General features: G+C 34.3%; 1 protein-coding gene across 10 annotated transcripts in view; it reads left to right on the forward strand.

Annotated features, from left to right (window-relative positions):
• Positions 1–18,704, forward strand: part of IMMP2L (inner mitochondrial membrane peptidase subunit 2) — a 392,035-nt gene that overhangs the window by 122,191 nt on the left and 251,140 nt on the right. The window contains exons 4-5 of one of the 10 annotated variants that reach the window (XR_010363624.1): positions 7,915–8,081; positions 8,378–8,512. The exons of 8 other annotated variants lie outside the window; for them this stretch is intronic. The gene's annotated coding sequence lies outside the window, so the exon portion shown is untranslated. Of the gene's footprint in view, positions 1–7,914; positions 8,082–8,377; positions 8,541–18,704 lie in introns of those variants that run through there. One more of the 10 variants, XR_010363621.1, reaches the window with a different exon arrangement.

Consider the following 18,704-nt stretch of genomic DNA (forward strand, 5'->3'; position numbering starts at 1 on the left):
TGAATATAATAGAAATCTGGATTAATATGATATCTTTTCTTGTCATTCTCCTATGATCCAATCAATCTGATAGATACATAATCCCTACTGGACAAATTCTGCACAAAGAGAAAATTTAATATAATCTGAAAATCATGCTCCCTGGCAAGTAGCTGGCACAAATATTAGATATCAGATAAATGAAAGAAGTATTTTCTCATCTACCTCAAAACTTTTACAGACCTATAAAATTATATATTTTTCTAAATCCCTATATAAAGCACATCTCCATAAATTGTGTAAATCTAGTAACTGTAAATCTACAAAAGGTATAAAATATAATATTGAAATATTAATAAAATGAGGCTTGATGCAAAATTCTAGTGAGCTCTTGTGCTTCCCTGAAGTGGCAACAGCTTTGAAGAGAATCTGCCTTGACCTTCTCTTTATAAGGTGCTCCTGAAAAAGACCAAAAGGTTTTAAAATTCAGAAATCCAGCATATACTGGGCAATTAGTTTATTGATAGAGAAAAAAATAACCCAAACGCACCACATAGCTAGCTTAGGCAAAACAGTATAAACAGGTTTCAATATTACTCTTTCCATGTACAGCAAGTAGGTCCTTCATTCATGGTTGTTTTCAATACTACTTGACTTTCTGGGATTAAGGAAATTTGGAATCAATGTCTCTGATTCTTACTAATTTTCTTGCTTCTCTGATGCCTGGTTGCATGTCCCTGCTCCCTTGGCATACTCTGCTTTGCCTTGGGACATTCTGTCCCTTAATGCTCACTTGGCCACTATGATGGCACACTATTCTCCTAGCTGCATATAATTTTATCTGATTCTTCTTGAAGGGACAAAGTAGACAATTAAGAACACACAACATATTAGGTTGTGGCTGTCATAGAAGCCATAATTTAAATGAAAAGTAATTTAAAAGTATAAAATTTATATTATGTACCATGAGTAAAGTCCTGAGAAGTTCATCCCATTATGTTTTCTTGGAACACATGAAATATAATTCCACAGACATTAAATAGATATGTAGTTTAACATAAAGTTGCTGATTCTAATGTAATTATTTATTTTGGCATATTAGCAATACGTCAGTTCAAATAAATTCAGGGGTAATTACAAGGAAAAAAATCAGTGCACACATCACTGAAAATTGATATTTAGAAATGTCCATTATATGACCTAATGATTCATGTATATAACTTGACATATTGAGATTAATCTACCACTGCCAAATTTTGGTTGAGAGCAACAGCCTTTGATATTTGAGTACAATTCTTTAAAACAATGTTACAACAGATGAAGAGCACCAGTTCTTTTGGTGTCACAGAATGTGGAACATTATTTACTGAATCTGTTAGTGCTAGCAGAATGCCCCATTTATTTGTACCATATCACTAACAATCAATGAAAACGCAACATAAAATAACCAGAAAGCATTGCAGACGTTGCATTCTATGGGGTTTACTTTTTTTTTCCTTCAAGTAAATGAATTTTAAGAAATGAGGAACTTTTAAAAACAGAATAAAGACATGAATAGTATTTAAGAACAAAACAAATTGCCGTGAATCTGCCCAAACTGCAACATATAGAAAAAGCATCATGTGTTTCTTCCCCTGGAGAATCTCACTTCCAAGAGATAGGCTTTCAGGGACTAAGTCACAAGTTACATTTGTATTGTTTTGTTTAATACCTCAAAATAATTCATTATCCACACTCCAACAATTCTGGTGACCACTTTACTACCTCTCGAGACTTTTGGTCTATACAACATCCTGAGGCAATGAGCTTCTCATGGTAATAACAGTTCTACTACTGATGTTGACAGTAGTTAAAAGTTGTTTTGAAGTGTAAGTTTGTAGCAAACATGTCTAAATTTAAATATTGTGAGATTTTTTTTCCCTTGACTTTGCTGGGTACTTGTATTTTCTGTCCTCTGTATCAGGTTGTTTTTAAATTTTATTTATTGGTTCAGTCTAATGTGTGTGTGGCACAGTAGAAAAGCAATAAGCAAAACTCAGAAAATAGCTATGTTCTTTTTAGTAAGTGGTAGTGTAGTTTTCCTTGTCCTTAGTGTTGAGCTAATTTCCTGTCTGGCAGCCACTAGCAGTATTTCACTTTTTCATTAAAAATAGAGAGAAGAGAGAGATATAAAAAAAAGTAAGTGAGGAAGATGTAGTAGATGATATAGATTACAATACTAATTGATGCAATGTTGTAACATGCCACTGGGATAGTGTATAAAGCCTTCTGCCTTTGAAAACTGCAGTTCAGCTACTGCTGTTTGGGCACATGAACAGTGATAGAATTTACTTTTTTCATGAGTTATTTGGTGGAATTAAGATGGGAGGAAATGATCTTTCAGTTATATGAACTGTTTACTGAAACTACCAAATGTCAGTGATTCCTTCTTAGTGGTTTTCCAATCTAAAACTGGAAGCAAAATGAATTCTAGTCTTAGATGGAAATCCATGATGCTCCTCCCAGTCCCACTCCCTTCCAGCAAGTCATATTTATAAATCACTCATCTCATATAAAGTGGCGTTCTCAAGTTTTTCCATCATCATGTTTTGGTTTTAGGAAGAGCTATTAATGAGGTGCATTTCTTCTTTTTACATTGCGTGTTTGCATAAATGTTTCTGAAGTAATTTTATTTAAGGATGAAAATTTCATGTAAAGCCAGTGGTTTTTCACTTCTATGAACATGAAATGTGCTCAGGAAGTGCATTTCATTGTATAAATTATTGTCACAGCAGTCAAACACCTATAACTGCTGCCCACTGCCTTCCTTCACCCTATCCACATACTACTCTCTTTCAAATGCTTCAGTTCACATCAGAGGCTGAAAGAGCTCTTGCAGCACACCAAGGCATCAGGAAGCTAACCTAGCCACCAAAATAAAAGTGCCTTTGATAACTTAGCATGCTGAAATTTCTCAGTAATGGGCCTCAAAATGCCAGTAATGGCATCAAAACCAGAAAAAGAGTCGGAAAAGGCCATACCTAACCTCCAGAAAATCTGGCTTTGAGGCATATCTTTGATATATATTTGCTATGTTCACTTTAGATCTGCAGCCAAAATGCAGATCTTGGCCTCATCCAGGAGGTAGTACTATTCAAAAAATATTTTTACCTGGTACTGTTCAAAAAAAGAATTTCATTGATAAGGGATGACCTGCCTGAATCAGTTAATGGTAATGGGAAACCCAAGAGTTAGTTTGCCTCGTTAGAAGAAGAAATGCAACTGAGAATGGATGACCCACAGCAAGCTTGTACCAAAAATCAGTGTTCATTTTGTGGAAGAATTGGGTCTTTTTTTAAAACTTAATCTCATTTTTGGGTATTTAAATTACATAGAAAGTTCCCAGTACCTGGAACAGAGAAATCACTTTGAACTGGGATCAGAGTGCAAGATAGCTATCCGGTATGCTCTTGCTTCATGTTTCTGTCACTGAATTAGAAAATAGTGCATTTGGCAGAATGAAGTAATATTCTCTCACTTGAAAATTTATCAAGTATTAAGGGCGCACAGATCCCACTCATGTCTTTACCCATGGGTTGGCCATTCAGAATAGACATGAGGAACTTCCTACCAAAACCTTGAAGACCTTCTCCATTTGGTGAAGCTGTCCTTGGCTGAAGTCCAGTGCCTGGCTTGGAAACTTACTTGAGTGAGATACTAGTTAGTGACAATTGCCTCATGCTGGCAGCTGTTAACCAGAACTTTGCAGGTATCCATGTTGAAAATTTGAATTTTTCCACAATTTGATTTAAATAAATGTTATAAAAGATAAGTGGCCACTTAGAAATAAACTGTATAAAATTTGTGTGTTTCCTTCATGCCAGATTGCTTTCATTACAGACTTTGGTCAGATACCCATTCTGTACTAAGTATCTTGAATCCAGCCAATTTTAGCTAATTAATAATTCCTGTAAGTATGTTTTCTTCTATCAGGAAAACCATATGTTTAGGGACAATTTTGTAGTCTTGAAAACTGTATGTGTTCTCCAAGTGCTTCTGGACCCTGGGCATGATTATCGAAGCATTTATGTTTGGTGATAAGTTTTTTGTTGTCAACCTTTCTGGCCAATGGTTGTGTATCACTAGATGGGGATAGTATTTGCATTATTCTACCTCTTTTTCTTCTAGCTACTGAATTCACGAAGTATAGATTTGAAAAGGTGAATTATAGGTGATTGCTTTTATGTATTAATGCTGCCTATGAAGGGTCTCATTAACACTCACAGCATGGAAAATTCCTGCAGCTACCCTACAGAGCACTGAAAAACACGACTGCTGAGCAGGCTTTATTGTTTATGCTTCATTTCTAATTTATTCTCTTAAAGGGTATTTTTGCAACCTCCATATGACAAATAAGATACCATATGGGAAAAAAAGAACTGGACAAAGGCAGCAGGAATACTGTTTTCTTTTATTTATCACAGAGGTGGTTTTTTATGATTTATTTTGGGAGTGAGGGTTTCATTTTAATTGTATTCTTGTGAATATTTAATTTCCAAGCTGGCATTTGGTATATTATTAGAGCAGCAATCAGTGATAAAACATCTTGTTGCAATACTTGCACTTGGGAAACTGAATTATATATGTGCAATAAATATATATATTTTATTGCAGAGTTTTTTCAATTATAACATGTTTTATACATATTCTTATGATGTTATTAAACCAAATCTAATTCTACTACTTCTTTTGAAGTATGTGAGGCAATTTTTAAAATTTAAACTAATTTACTTTAATTAAAAATTATTCCTTTTTAGAACAAGAAGCAAAAATATTTTTACACTAAAAAAAGGCTTACTTCCTTCTCCTGTCAGTAAGAAGCAGTTTAGACCCTGCAATTCATTGGTTCAATGTGTGTACATTAAGTGGCAAGGAAACCATTTTCTTCAGTATATATCATAATGCCTTGGATTGTTATCTGCGATAGAGTGTCTACCCCTTTCTGTCTTGCAATTGCACTCCTTGATGTTTAGCTGGAAGAGCTAAATGGTTTTCTTGTGCTAGAAGTGAAACTTTTGTTACCCTGTGAAGTAGCCAGCTCAGTGGTACAGCAGTGTTTGGGCACACATTGCCCTGAAGGCATCAGAGTTCTGTGACCGACTCCCAGTGCATCCCTTCCTGAGCTGGGCAGCTGTAGCTGGCAGCTGAGCCTGTGGCTGGCACGCCACTGCATCAGCCACAGCTCTTTATGTAGGTTGCTGAAAAGCTTTATGGCATGACATACTCTGACTTCAGCTATAACCTTATCTTTTATAAAGACTTACTACTAGAATATATTGGGACTTCTTGAGTATGAGTTTCTTTGTTTTTTTTTTTTAAGAGAAGGGGCAGAAAGAAGGGTGCAGATAGCTATGTCCTTGGGGATAGTCATATCCCCTCTCAAGAGAACTGGAAAGTCTTGTGTTGACTCTAACTTAAATGTTTCTTATTTTATTTTCATGTTGGAATATTCTGTTTTAAATTTTAATATTTGCATTTATACTTGTGTCTCTCTCAAATATGTCCTCTTTTCCAGCTTGTGAAATATACTAGTTGTTTAACTAATTGCTTTTCCCTCCATGCATTTACTAAAACAATGTAACTAAATAGTTTGTGAATATTTCCCTGTGAAGGTTGTGTATTCAGTGTTCAATATCATGATTTTGCTGATATATTGATATATTGTTACTGGATAAAGCCACAGGACCTTTACTGATTGAATGCATGTGTGCTTCTGTAAATAATGATGTATCTTCATACATTTACGATTAATATCTTTACCTATGATTTTTGCTTTGATTTTTAAATGTCATGTTATTTGGCTTAAAAAAAAAGTAAAATCACACCTCAAATTTCATATAAAGGAGAATTTGGAAATTAGATGTTGCCATCTGTTGTTGATGCCATGAAAATGTATGTGAGGAGCCTTTTGATTCCAGGTATTCCCTCTGCACTAGCTCTTAATGTTCCATCTTGTATGTCTTGAATATTTTAAGGGAGAGAGCATATCAGAGAAAGATCTGCCAGAATTTTTAAATTCTGTAACTTGTGACTGTGGTACAATGAAGATGAGTCCATGGACTTAACATCCTCCGGGAAATTAAAACATCTGTCTCTGTCTGTTCAAGAAAAGTACAAAACCAAAGGTTTTCTGTGGCCCAATCACAAAAAAAATGAAAAAAACCAATTCAGACAGGTTTCCTAAGTCCTCCAGTCCTCTTTGTTCTTACTACTTTACAGCTAGCAGCACTCAGAATGGATCATTGTGCTTGTCATAAGGCCTTTTTTCAGCATAGAGCAATTAAAAGATAAAGTTCCATGGTCTCTAATGCAGAAGAGACTGGGAAAGATGTGACACTTGCAAATGATCCCTGTCATTGAACAGGACCTTCCAGGAGCATTTTAAATATTCATTGCTTTAGGAAACAGGCATTTTGGTGCTTCTTATTTAAAGAAGACTTTCTTAAAATCAGTGTTTTTTGGTGAGAGAAAAGGTGTTAAAGTGATTCTAAAGAAAAACTCTATCCCCTCCAAAAAGTGTATCATATATTGTATGGCGTTTTTGGTTTTTGCTGTTTTTATTTTCTAGCCTATATTCGTATCCATAGAGCAATGACTGTAGTTTCTCTCTTTATATCTTGCTATATCTGATGTAAAACTAACAAGCTTATAAAGCCCAAGGCAATATACACTAAAATGAAGGTGGGTTGCTGCCCTAAATACCTAAAATACATATTTTGTTTCATATATTTTTATTGATTCTGCCATGATTTTTCCCTTATTGATCTGAGGCAATTAAACACCCTCTTACTTCGATTCTTGTGGAATTACTACTCTTTTGTAATCTAATTTACTGAATATATTTCTAATATTTGTGATAAATGCTGAGAACACCATACATCAAAAAGCTTTATTTCACTTAGTTCAAAGAAATATTTACTGGTGTGAATTTAATGAAGATTTTATAGGTCTGTAATTATGCAGTGATACAAAGTATCACTAACCAAGTGTAGATAATGTGTTTTTTAAAAAATGCAACAGTTTTCTTGACTTCATTAGTTCAGGTGTGCCACATCTTAGAGCTACTCAGCAGTGTAGGAAGAATTGAATTTTGCCCCCTTGAGAGCAAAGATAAAATGCTTTTTTTTTGCATTCATCTAATGAATTGTAAAATTTTGCTGAAGCAGAACAGCTGCTGTTCCCTGTTCTCCCTCCCCTACCCACTGGCACGATGGCCTCTTATGTGAACTCACCACCCAGCAACAAGCCAGCTGTGCTTGCCAGTATCCCAGCCTCTGCAAATGTCAGATGTTTGTACCCCACACCTTTGCACAATGTAAGGACATTGATAAGAAAAGAGCAGAAGAGGTGCTGTACTTTGTCCCTGATCAACAGGCTCAGCTCACTGACTGCTCAGCATCTCTCTCCATGGACTATGGATAGAATAGAGGAAAACAACTACAAAAGCCTGTGCCCCATGATGTGCCAGCCCATTTCATTACACAGCACAGGGCTCTTGTTAGGGAGGGTGGTGTTTCCATGCTCTCCTCCTCCACATTTTGTTGCCTTTACAGTCTAGCCTGACAGTCCAAGTAACGGCCTTCTCTGATGATAGCTAAAAATAACTCTGGGAAAATATACAGCTCCACTCTGAGTCCCTTAGAATTTATTGACAACATAACAACTGTGGATCCTTATTTGGAATTAATTAAATCCCTCAATTTTACATTTGCCAGGACAATGTTTTAAATTAGCCACTATGTGGCTATTTTACTGCTACCTTAAGTTAGACAAATTTCACTCCTAGTAGACATATTCCTATTTTACTTCTTTCATACTTAGATTTAGATCAGAATAAATTTTGTAATCTCTAATGAAGAAATACTCAGTGTATTTAATTTTTTTTTATGATCTAAGGTTTGAGTGAGATCAGTTTTAAAATACAAATTCCAACTTATTTGATGTGGTGTGGATTGGCTCTTTTAAGAAGACGATGCCAGTTGGGACTTGGAAGAGTGAGGTTGGAGAGTGTGAAGAATTGGCTAGGTTTGGCAAAAGAGATACAGTTCGGCAGTTTTGGCAGAGTAAGTAAAGTATTTCAGACATTTTTACTGATGGCTTAGCTAGGAGGCATGTCGAACAGGGAATGGTAGCCAAAGGGGAATTGATCTCTGTATAGAACTTAGGCTACCTAACCAGTGAACTGTATATTCCTCTAATGTTAATTTTTCAGGATGAAATGCTGTCCCACTGAAGTCAGTGAAAAAATTTTTTTTAGTAGAATTTTTTTTTCTTACATATTGTAAAGATCTTTTATAGAAGACTATGATCTAACCTGAGTGTACCTTTGATATTTTACTGTTTCTGTCTACCTGCTTAGTTTCCAGCTGTGTGTCTTGGACTTCTTGAACCATGCAAGGATTAAATATACTGCTTGAATAGTAAAAGTGCATAGAGAGGACCCTGAATAAAATTGCATGCTATCCTTCTCATCAGTAGTGAAAGACATTTCATCTTCTTTGGAATTCATGATTCAGTCATATGTAAGTAACCCTGATTTTAGCGTAGTGAACCACACATTCACCCATGTAGCTTATTTCTACCTGGGAGAGTCTTTACTTATTGATGTTTCCCAGAATTAAGTCTGAAAAATGAGTAGGAGAATATTTGGTATCCAGAGATAAAGACATATATTCCAAACTGTTAATTAAATTTAGAACTTCATTAAATTTTTAGCATTTTTAGCAATTTACTTGTAGACTACCTTTTTATTTATTTTTTTTTTAATGTGTGTTTTTATTCTTTATCCAGAACAGTTTTAAAGGAACTATATAAATTCTTGGATTTATTAATCATTAATTACTTGGTAATTTTCAAGCAGTGAGTAGGGTTTCTTGATTTCTTTCATATTTGCTAAATAAAAAAAGACAAGAAACTATAGGTGAAATAGGTCTAGCGTTTGTGTTTAACAGGACTTATGAAATGAATTGATTCTTGGAACATTCTGATTTGCAACCATAGCTACTAGTTCCTGGTGTCTCTCCCAGTATCAGTGAACAAAAATAATATGATGCCATAAATCCCAAAGACTCTTGTTTCCTTCAACTAACTATATATATGTTAAAAGTACAACTTAAAAAATGAAGTCTGAAGTTTGGATAAGAATAATGAATGCCTGAGAAAATCTTGGAGAACCTTCTTCCTGGAGCTTGAGATAAAAACCCAAGCCGTTCAGGTAGGCAAAATCTGTGAAACCCAGTGGAAGTGTATATTAAAAATGTCTGTGCTACACAGACAAGGTAAAAGAGCTTTTAATGACATAGAAGTTTTGCTTACATCTTTATAGACTAAAATCTTCCAGATGCAGGACTGGAAATGAAGTATCATGTGATGTTTCGGTCTTGAGCATAGAAACCCAGGAGCATCAGTCAGTATTTAATGGCTGTACATTCTCTCTGGTAGCCCTCTGCGTCCATTTGTTTACTAGAAAGATTAGATACTTTTTAGAGATTCTTAACTAAGTTAGAAGCCTTTTAGGCTTTTATCTCGTCTGTCTCCTCAGTGATGGTGCCACTCAGTCTGCTGTCATATAGGCAGAAATCTACATGGTAACAGCTTTCAGAACCACTCAGTCCAAGCCAGCAGTGCTCGGTGAGGGTGGCAACTCTTGTAAAATAGCCTAATGCTTTCAGGCTAAAAGAGTTCTTTAAGCTATGTGATATCATTATTCTTTCATTCCCCCACCCCTTTTTCTGCATTTTCACTAAATAAAAATTATCCAACATAGGCTCAGCTATGAGAGGAAAAGGTTACATTTTTTAATTTAAAAAAATGTGAGCAAGAAAATGGCATCCTGTTGTCAGATCTCACATCTGTGCCTATTGCATATTATAGTACTGTTTGTTGTGATATTCAGTGGTCCTCTGATCAACAAATTTAGTAACAAATATTCTGTAAAGAGAGCTTGAAATACCACCATTATCTTTTGAATCTGTGGCAGGCATTTTATACCTGCAGGCTGCTTGCTCATGTGAAAGCGAGCACATTTTACATTTAAAAGCACTTCAGCTTTTTGCCTGGAGTGAGTTTCTCTTGCAGCTGGCAAAGTCAGGAAGACCTCAAGGCTTTAGGAATAAATATGTTTGCTATGTTTTGATTTTACTAAGTATGGAAATTGATAAACATAAAAATTGTTTTCTAAAAGCTAAAACACCAAATATGCCCTGAAATGAAAACAAACACAGATTAAAAATTACTTCTGTCTGACACACCATCTTTATAATAACATGTAGCATATATAATTTTTTAAAAATCTAATTTTTGCTTATAAAACATGGTTGCAAGGCTCCGAATCTTAACTTAATTTCTCTGGTTTTTTTTAGAGCTGCTTCTATATGCAAGCACTCCAGGTGGTTTTATCCTCTCATGGATGCATGGCCAACATTTGTTAGGTTATGATTTTAATTTGGCCTCTTATGAAGAGGAGCAAGATAAAATTTAATGTTCAGTCAGCAGTGAGTAGTGTTTATGTAGTGAAGTTTGCTACTTTGTTGGGCAGACAGTAATCAAGTAATTGTTTTTTCTTGATTTGATTGTGATTGACGGAGGAAATGTCAAAAAATGCAATTAAGGAAGAGAGGTTGTTATATTCTTTAGAACATGAAGCACAGTGTTAATGTAGTTCATATTTTCCAACAAAAGAGTGTGTGGTATAGATTCCTTGTCTTTTAATTTTTTTGTAGCATCTTTATGAAGCTTTTTAAAGAGATATGGCCATTGTTGTAATTGTGTTGCATAAAGCTTGTATTTCCTTCAAATATTTTGATTGTGTTGTTTTTGTTTGAATGCATTTTCAGTCTTCCCATCTATTTTTTTAACAATAAATTGTGGTTTGAAGTGTATAATGATTTTAAACTTTCACAAAGACCATTTTAGAAATCTGAGCTTACATAGTAATTCAGTTACTTCTGATATTGATTAGGTGAGTGTTTTTGACTGTTAGAAGCTGTTTTTCCTCTAAATTCTACTCATTTAGGCAGCATACCCTAGACAGTAGCAGTGGACTCCAGTTAGTGCTGCAACATGTAAAGATTCTCATGTATGATGCTTTATTAAATTATATTTTACTTATTGACCTTTTTGTCTAGAAAAAATATTGGTTTTTTTTTTTTTTTTTTTAAATATTATTCCTTCCTGTTGTCTTGGGTTCTGAAATGGGACTGCCTCTTTGAGGCAACCTAGTTTCTTTAGGTTCATATAGCTTTTCAAAAATAATTTCTAAATATACCACTATCTTCAAAAATATTTTACAGCTAGTGGTCTGAAGTACATAATGCAGTGGCTGTGCTAACATGACGATGCTATCTCAGCAACTGAGCACGTTTAGAACTATTTTAAGCACTGTCAGAAGAAAATTACTTGCAGAAAATTAATGTTACAGGTTTTGTTTATCCATATTAAATATGTACCAAAAAAAGTAGACTGTGTATCTACAGACAGGAGTTAATTACTTATTCATTGCTATTGTTTTCAACAATTCATAGATTTCTCAGGCTATTCACATTCTGATTAAATGGACTGCCTCAGTACAACTTCAAACTTCTGTTCATGATTTTGTGTTTACGAATTTTTGTTTTGTTTTTGTTTGTCTGGTTTTCTTAATTCAGGAAAAGTAGAGACAAGAATATTAATGAAACAAGAAAGTATCTCTGCGAACTTACAAAAATTGTCAAGAAAACAGCCAAATAGATTGTTTAATATTATTTAGTCAGTTAAAAAATATGAATAAACAAAACATTGATTGCCAGGTTTAAGAAGCTATTTCTATGCCTAAATGCATGAGTAGGAAAGCAACATCTGGTTCAGTTCTAGACAGGCACCTGTTTGCTGTTTGCATATGAACTTGCTCTGGTTCCACTATGTCCAGGGGTGACCTAGTCCATGTCTAGGCTTAAGAGCAAAGCCTTCATAATTCCTGTAAGACAATGAATTACCACAAGCATGTTCCTGTATCTGCTCTTAGGGAGGAGCAAGAACAGAGCAAAGTTTTGAGGGGGACAAGCTAAGAGCTCCCCGTGTCCTCATTGAGAGGTGCTAACACCAGGGCAGAGCCAAGATCAGGTATCATAGTCTAGCTACAGCACCAACACAGCAAGTGATGAGCCAGGGCCCATCACAGAGTTCTGTCGGCAGCAAAAGCTGATGGGAGCAGAGACAGGTCTGGAATAGGCTACAGTGGGAATGTCCACTTGAAGAGGGCTTGGGACATGTGTCCCCAGCCTGGCTGGGGCAGGGGCTGCAGTAAGATGAGTCTGGGACTGAGTAAGGGAAAAACTTGAAGTCAAGCAGGGAAACTGAGAATGTTGTGTGCCTTCAGGGCCCAGACATTTGTCTACAAAAAAAAGGCAATGCGCCACTAACAGTCTGATGGTTGTATTTTTTAAGCATATATTTAGAGCCAAATGGCATCTTCTTTTTTATCTCAACATGTAAATTAATTTTCTTAACAAAATTCTCATAGAACTAGCAAAGGTGAGGTATCAGTTTTTGCTCTCTGTTTAACAATTTGCTGGTTGTTCTGAGGCATATATACAGAATTTAGTAGTAGCCGGTATCTAATCTTTGTCTTTTGAACACAAATTATAATGTCAAGCTTTTAAAAGCAGTTGAAAAACAGGTTGTTATTCCCAGCAGACTTTTTTTAAGTACTCAGGGTTTTGTAAAAGGCGGGGTTCTTTAATGAGTCCTTCTGGCAGCTTTGTTTATATGCATAGATTAGATGGATTTAAGAATTTTCTTGAGTAGAATCAGAGAGTGGTCATGAACTATTCTGCTGATCTTGTTTCCAAAATAGCCCGAATAACACACAGAAGTTGTAAAACTAGAAGCGTAAGTTATCATCTTACTTGTTCAAGTCAAAACAGATATACACTAGAGATTTTAAAAAATGCTGATAGCTTTGTCAGATGACATTTTTGTTCAGGAGCTGACAAGATAAGTAGACAAATTCTAAACCTTCTTTCAAGATTATAGTAATGTTATAACAATCAATTTCTTTGCTTCAAATTTTTTGCACTTCTGGAGAAGTAAATGTATATGGAGAATTGTGTTAAGACTGAAAAAAATGTATAAGGACCATTAAATTAGGCAGTACAGAAGATTATCTAGGGCCTAATTGGAAAAATGTCACTATTTTCCTTTCACCTGATAGCGTGAGAAATCTCTGGCATTACTGTCGCTGCTTAGATCTCTCTACCTTTGGCAGTGGTGATCTTTCAGCTTGTGCATTTCCATTTCTTATATCTAAATCCATTTTTCATTTTCTCCTACATGAAAGCATAAAGGTTGGGGATTATTTGTGTAGTTCTATTAACATAAAAGTTAAAATGTTACTGATAATGAACAGATAAGGACACAGAAGCTCAAGAACTGATTGATATCATGACTTTTTTGCTTTCTCAATGACTTTATCATTATTATTCTTTCCAATAATATATATTTTAAAACAATCCCTGTGTACATAAAATTCCCAGAGGAAATGCTTTTATTTTGCTCTGCTTCACTTTCTTTCTTCAGCTTAGAAGTGCACCAATATCAAACTACTGACTAAAGAAACCCAAACATGTTCATGCCCAAGCTATGCATTTTTCTTATGGATCTTCATTCATTTTGCAATTCCTGTGCGCTGATTTCACTGCTGTGTTTCCAGCCTGTAAAAACAATGACATGAAAATGTTCTTGTTTCTGGGGTCATATTTATTTCATAGAATCAGAGTCATAGAATGGTTTAGGTGGGAAGGGTCGTTAGAGATCATCAAGTTTCAACTGCCCCACCATAGGCAGGGAACCTTCCACTTCCATTTATTTCTGAACTTATTAACTGGAGCAGCAGGTCTTCCACAGGGTAATGCAGTGTGGTCACATCAGCAGGACTGTGCAGTTTGCTATTCTCAGCTAGAGTTCTGTGACTGAATTAATGTAAAGATCACACTGAAGGGTTTATATGCTCATTTTCAAGATAATGCTGCATTACAGCAAAGGTACAGTACTTTATTCAAAGAGAAGGAACCTTCCAAATCAGATAATATGATGGTTGGGTAGTTTTGTGTGAATAGTCTAGTTTTTCTTATAGCTGTTACAACAAAGAAAAAAAATACTGCTTCCTTGAGGTTAAGCCCTCTTTTATGTATATATGCTCTTTGAATTTGTAAGGTAAAGGTTTTTCCCATGGTATTTGTACATCTCTAACATGGCTATGACTATTATTTCTAAACACAGGATAAGATAGCATTAAAACATTAAATAAGTAGAGAATTTACCCTTCTAGTATGTGGAAGAATATTATCCTCGTCAATGCCTTTGATTTGGAAATACCCATTATTGAAAAGGTGTAGTATGAATGACTGCCTTCTCTGAGGAAAGAAAGAATATCAGTAGTAATGGTTGCAGTTTGCAAGACTAGTTTCTAATCTAATGATGTGAAGGTTTACAGTGTAGTGACCTATAAAACTGGCTCCCATCCAAACCTCCTGTTTCACAGTTGCTACTGGACTGTTTGCCTAGCAACATACTTAATGGACCCGCAGGGAATTTAGTCTTACAGCTAAATGAGTGTAGAATGCTGAAGAGACAGACCAATAGTTTAGGTATAGGAAAAAGGAAGAGAAGAAAACATTTTGTCTGACAGAATCATGAAGCTGAGTAATTTTGTACAGAAACAGCTCCTTTCACTTGCTTTCTAGATATACATTTAAAAGTTCTTACTATAAGGGTTACTTATAGTAAGTAACCATCTCTTAATTTTATTATGCTAAAGTCTTTATCTTATTTTTCTTATATTTTATTTTTATACCCCCTTATAATCTCAAATTTAATGAAGTCTTGGATGAAAAGAGCATTTGAAAGTAAAATGAGACAAAAAAGATTAAAAAAGACTGGCAGAAATAAGCAAGGGTATTTCTGTTGATAATGTCCTTGATTATGTTTGTCAGTCTTTCAAGAAAACTGCTGTCTAATAGAGGTTTTCTATGATTCTGACCACTAAATTAAAGAGGAAGAAAGAGGTCTTTAAATGTTTTATGTGGTATCTTAGGTGGTGTCTTAGATACAAATCAAAATGGAAAGCAATTGTTTATTTGGGGAGGTAGTACTTTTAGACAGTTGAAATCTAAATTAAATTTTAGTTAATCTTTTTTCTAAATCTCCCTCCTAGATACAAATCTCAGTTTGTTTTTCAAAAGGCATGATCTCTAGGTTTTTTTAAAAACTTATTAAATGAGAGCTTTTGCAGAGTTTCAAGTGACTGATAGGGGCAGATGTTTGGAGGTCATTTGCATTGTTGTTCTTTTTTATAACTTATATTAATCAGTAAAACTGAAAATACAATACCTATTTTATTGTGACCTTTTGACACTGCATTAGAACATTGAAACAAAAGGTTCTCCATATTTTATTTTTTAATTAAAAAACACTGTACTGTTTGAACTATATGCTATAGTTCAACAGTAATTTGAGCTCAGGGACAGAAGCTGTGTGATTTGTAGGATGTGAGACTAGATTATGGCAGTAACTTAGCATCACTTTGAAAATCTATTAGTACTGTTGTAAGCTAATCATCAAGCTCATTCCATGCAGAAACATTTGTTTATACTTAGTTTAATTTACCCGTACATAATCCCGTAAGGAAAATAGGTCATTCATGAAAAGTTTGCAGGAAATTGGGCTATAAAATTTCCAAAGGAGTTGAAATTTAGTTGCATATTTTGGTTTAATCAAAATGGGACTGCTGTAAACTGGGGTCACCTTTTGCTTCTGTCAGTCTGCTTAGTAATAAAATACTTCATGGAAACAGATTTTCTCGCAAGAATTTCCCATGTGATGTATTTCCTTCATCAGATGCCTTTTCTCATTTAGCTGTTCTATATAATACAAGAGATATAAATAAAGTTCTAAAATTTAGTCCTCTAATCATGACACTGGTGTATGACAATATGCATCTTATTTTGTATTATAAATTGCTGTGCCCAGGAGTTACAGAATAGAACAATAGTGATGGCTTTAGTTTATGATCACAGCACTAATTTCATGTTACGGTTGCAGAAAAGTTTTTGTCATAATTTCATGTTTCTTTTTCATAAACTTTTGATATTCCAAATCTACTCCCTTCTTCCTTGTTAAAAGGACAAACAGGTTATTTGAATCACTGCAGTTGTCATTGGAACTGAAAAACAAGATTTGGCCTTTTGCTAGATGCAGCTAGGAGGCCGGCACAAATTGCATGAATACAAATACAAAAATTTCAAATATATAAAATTATGAAATTTCAAAGATTATGAGAACAGTTCAAATGAAGAAAAAATAAATAATGCAGGTTTTATTATCGCAGAAGAGTCAGAATAGATCTAAATTTTTACACTGTTTAAGAAAAAACCCAGACTCATTGCTACAGTAAGACTTTCTCAAGATCAAGTGACACCTTAATTATTCCCAAGGAAATTTGGCAGGCTTTATTAAAATTGTCTTATTGCTATTGGTTTTGTACAGATGTTACTCATATACTGGGATAGTAATTCTAAGATTAGACTGGAGAGAGCAGATGAATGAATAAGGTTGAGAGATCTTTTACTTAGTATATAAATTCAGTATGTAAATTAATAACTTATTATAATGTTTGTGCTGTTTAGGAATGACACTATTGAAGAAGAAAAAAACATTTATATGTAATATAAAATTATTTTAATGAGAAAGTGTCATGGAAGATGGAAGAACTCCAGAAAAACAACCAAGCTGAATTGGCAGACTAATGGAATGTAAAAATTCATTAGTAACAGATGAATAAAGAAGTAGTAAGCTGAGTTACTCTAAGACTTCCTAAGTGAATTCGTTAAATTTATTATTGCCATATAGTCAGGTAGAATGATGAATACAGAGAGAGATTTTCTTGAGAAGAGAGACTAAGAAACTGCAACTATTTAATTTCATTAAATTTCCTGAAATTTCTTCTTCATTTTTTAATGTGCTTGTGTTGCTTAGCTTACATTCTGATAGCTAAACTGATACCACTGAATTCATACTTTTGTGGAGATAAATTTCAGTGAAATACTTTTCAAAGGCTAATTCCATTTTAGTAGCATTGTTGTAGGTGGTATAGTGTGTAAGGCTTTTTGGAGCATCAATTTGAGGCTAGTAATTAAAGCAGTTATTACTGTAAGTCGTGTTACTAACCTTTCCAGATTCTGTAATCTAAAAAAAAAATAAATCTCTATTCTTCAATGTAGTTACAGTTATTTGATTTCTAATGTGGCCATTTTTGCCTTTTCTGCTTTTTGTCTCTTGCTTGTAGAAAAATCTTCTGACATGCTATGATATTAATATCTTGGGGAAAAAAAAAGGTGTTGTATGGCAGCTTAACTGACGGTAAATCTAAGAGCTATTATTTTTTCAGTGTTAATATTGAATGTAGTGATGCATGTGGAATAAATACTTGTATATTGCCCAAAATGCTTTTCAAAGCTTTATATAGTTTATAAGACACTTTTAGCCAAAGTACATCAGTTTTTTTGGTGTGTGTGAAATTTACCATTTCCTGATCTTTAGGAATAAGAAATTTATATAGTAAAGTTTTCCATCGATAACTCTGCTGGTGCATTTATGTACTCAGAATCTTTGGAACACTTGACTATTTCATGTTGAATATAGTGGTGCTTGATTTCTACTCTGACTAGAAGGTGATGGAGCAAATGATGCAGCCACCACAGCACTCCACTTCTGAGTTTATAGGCGCTTACATGCGCCAAGTATGTGCTAAACTTTATTCTAGTATCTAGTCTTAAAGTCAGTGGTTGCTAGATTTAAAAAGTGTGAACGTGTCCTTACATATATTAACCTTATAAGCATAATTTAAATGCTGATCATTGTTGATTTTGTTGTTTGAAATGAGGGAATCAAAGTTGTAACTTCTGTTGTTTGTAGTAGTTACTGGTTATAGTAAGTAACAATAATGTATGCTACAGGAAATATGCATCTGTAATTTTTCATATGTAATAAGTAGGGAAGAGTGCATGGGAATGACTCATTCTCCTATGAAATGATCAGGAATCAATCCTTTGCCTTTAAATAAAAGGAAGAAAACCCATATGAGCTAACTAGTAGCTCATAAAAATTGAGAGAACTGTTCAGTGTAACATCTTGAGGCAATTAAAAAAATGACATATCTAGTACACAAAATTTGAATAAGCAGTAGAAAATATGGATCTCTCCTGTTTTTAACTAGTTACACTATATTGTGTTGCACACAAGGGAAAAATATCCATCTACTTTATAAAGCAGTAATTCATGCTGAGTGGATATGAGCAGTCATTCAGTGAACAATTGATTTTACAGAAACGGAGTTGGAAACTTGGGCATTCATTGCACTATACACAATTAAGATTTGTATATGAAGTTCACATTAAAGTGGCTGTTTTATTAGGAAAATAGTTTGAAAGGGACACTGGACCATCTTAACTGGGGAAGGGGTTCTTTTAACAGTATCTACAAATCAGTTGAAATGTGAAATCAATGTAAGAGTGAAGTATATAGAAAAATAATTTTTAAAAATTACCAAATAATTTGACTTCCTGTGTTTAAATAATTTAAGAACTATGAAAATTTTTTAAAAGCTTTGATATTTCCTAGTGTGAAACATTTAATAAATACTTTTTATAGTT

Source organism: Passer domesticus, chromosome 5 (genome assembly GCF_036417665.1).
Source record: "Passer domesticus isolate bPasDom1 chromosome 5, bPasDom1.hap1, whole genome shotgun sequence".
NCBI lineage: Eukaryota > Metazoa > Chordata > Aves > Passeriformes > Passeridae > Passer > Passer domesticus.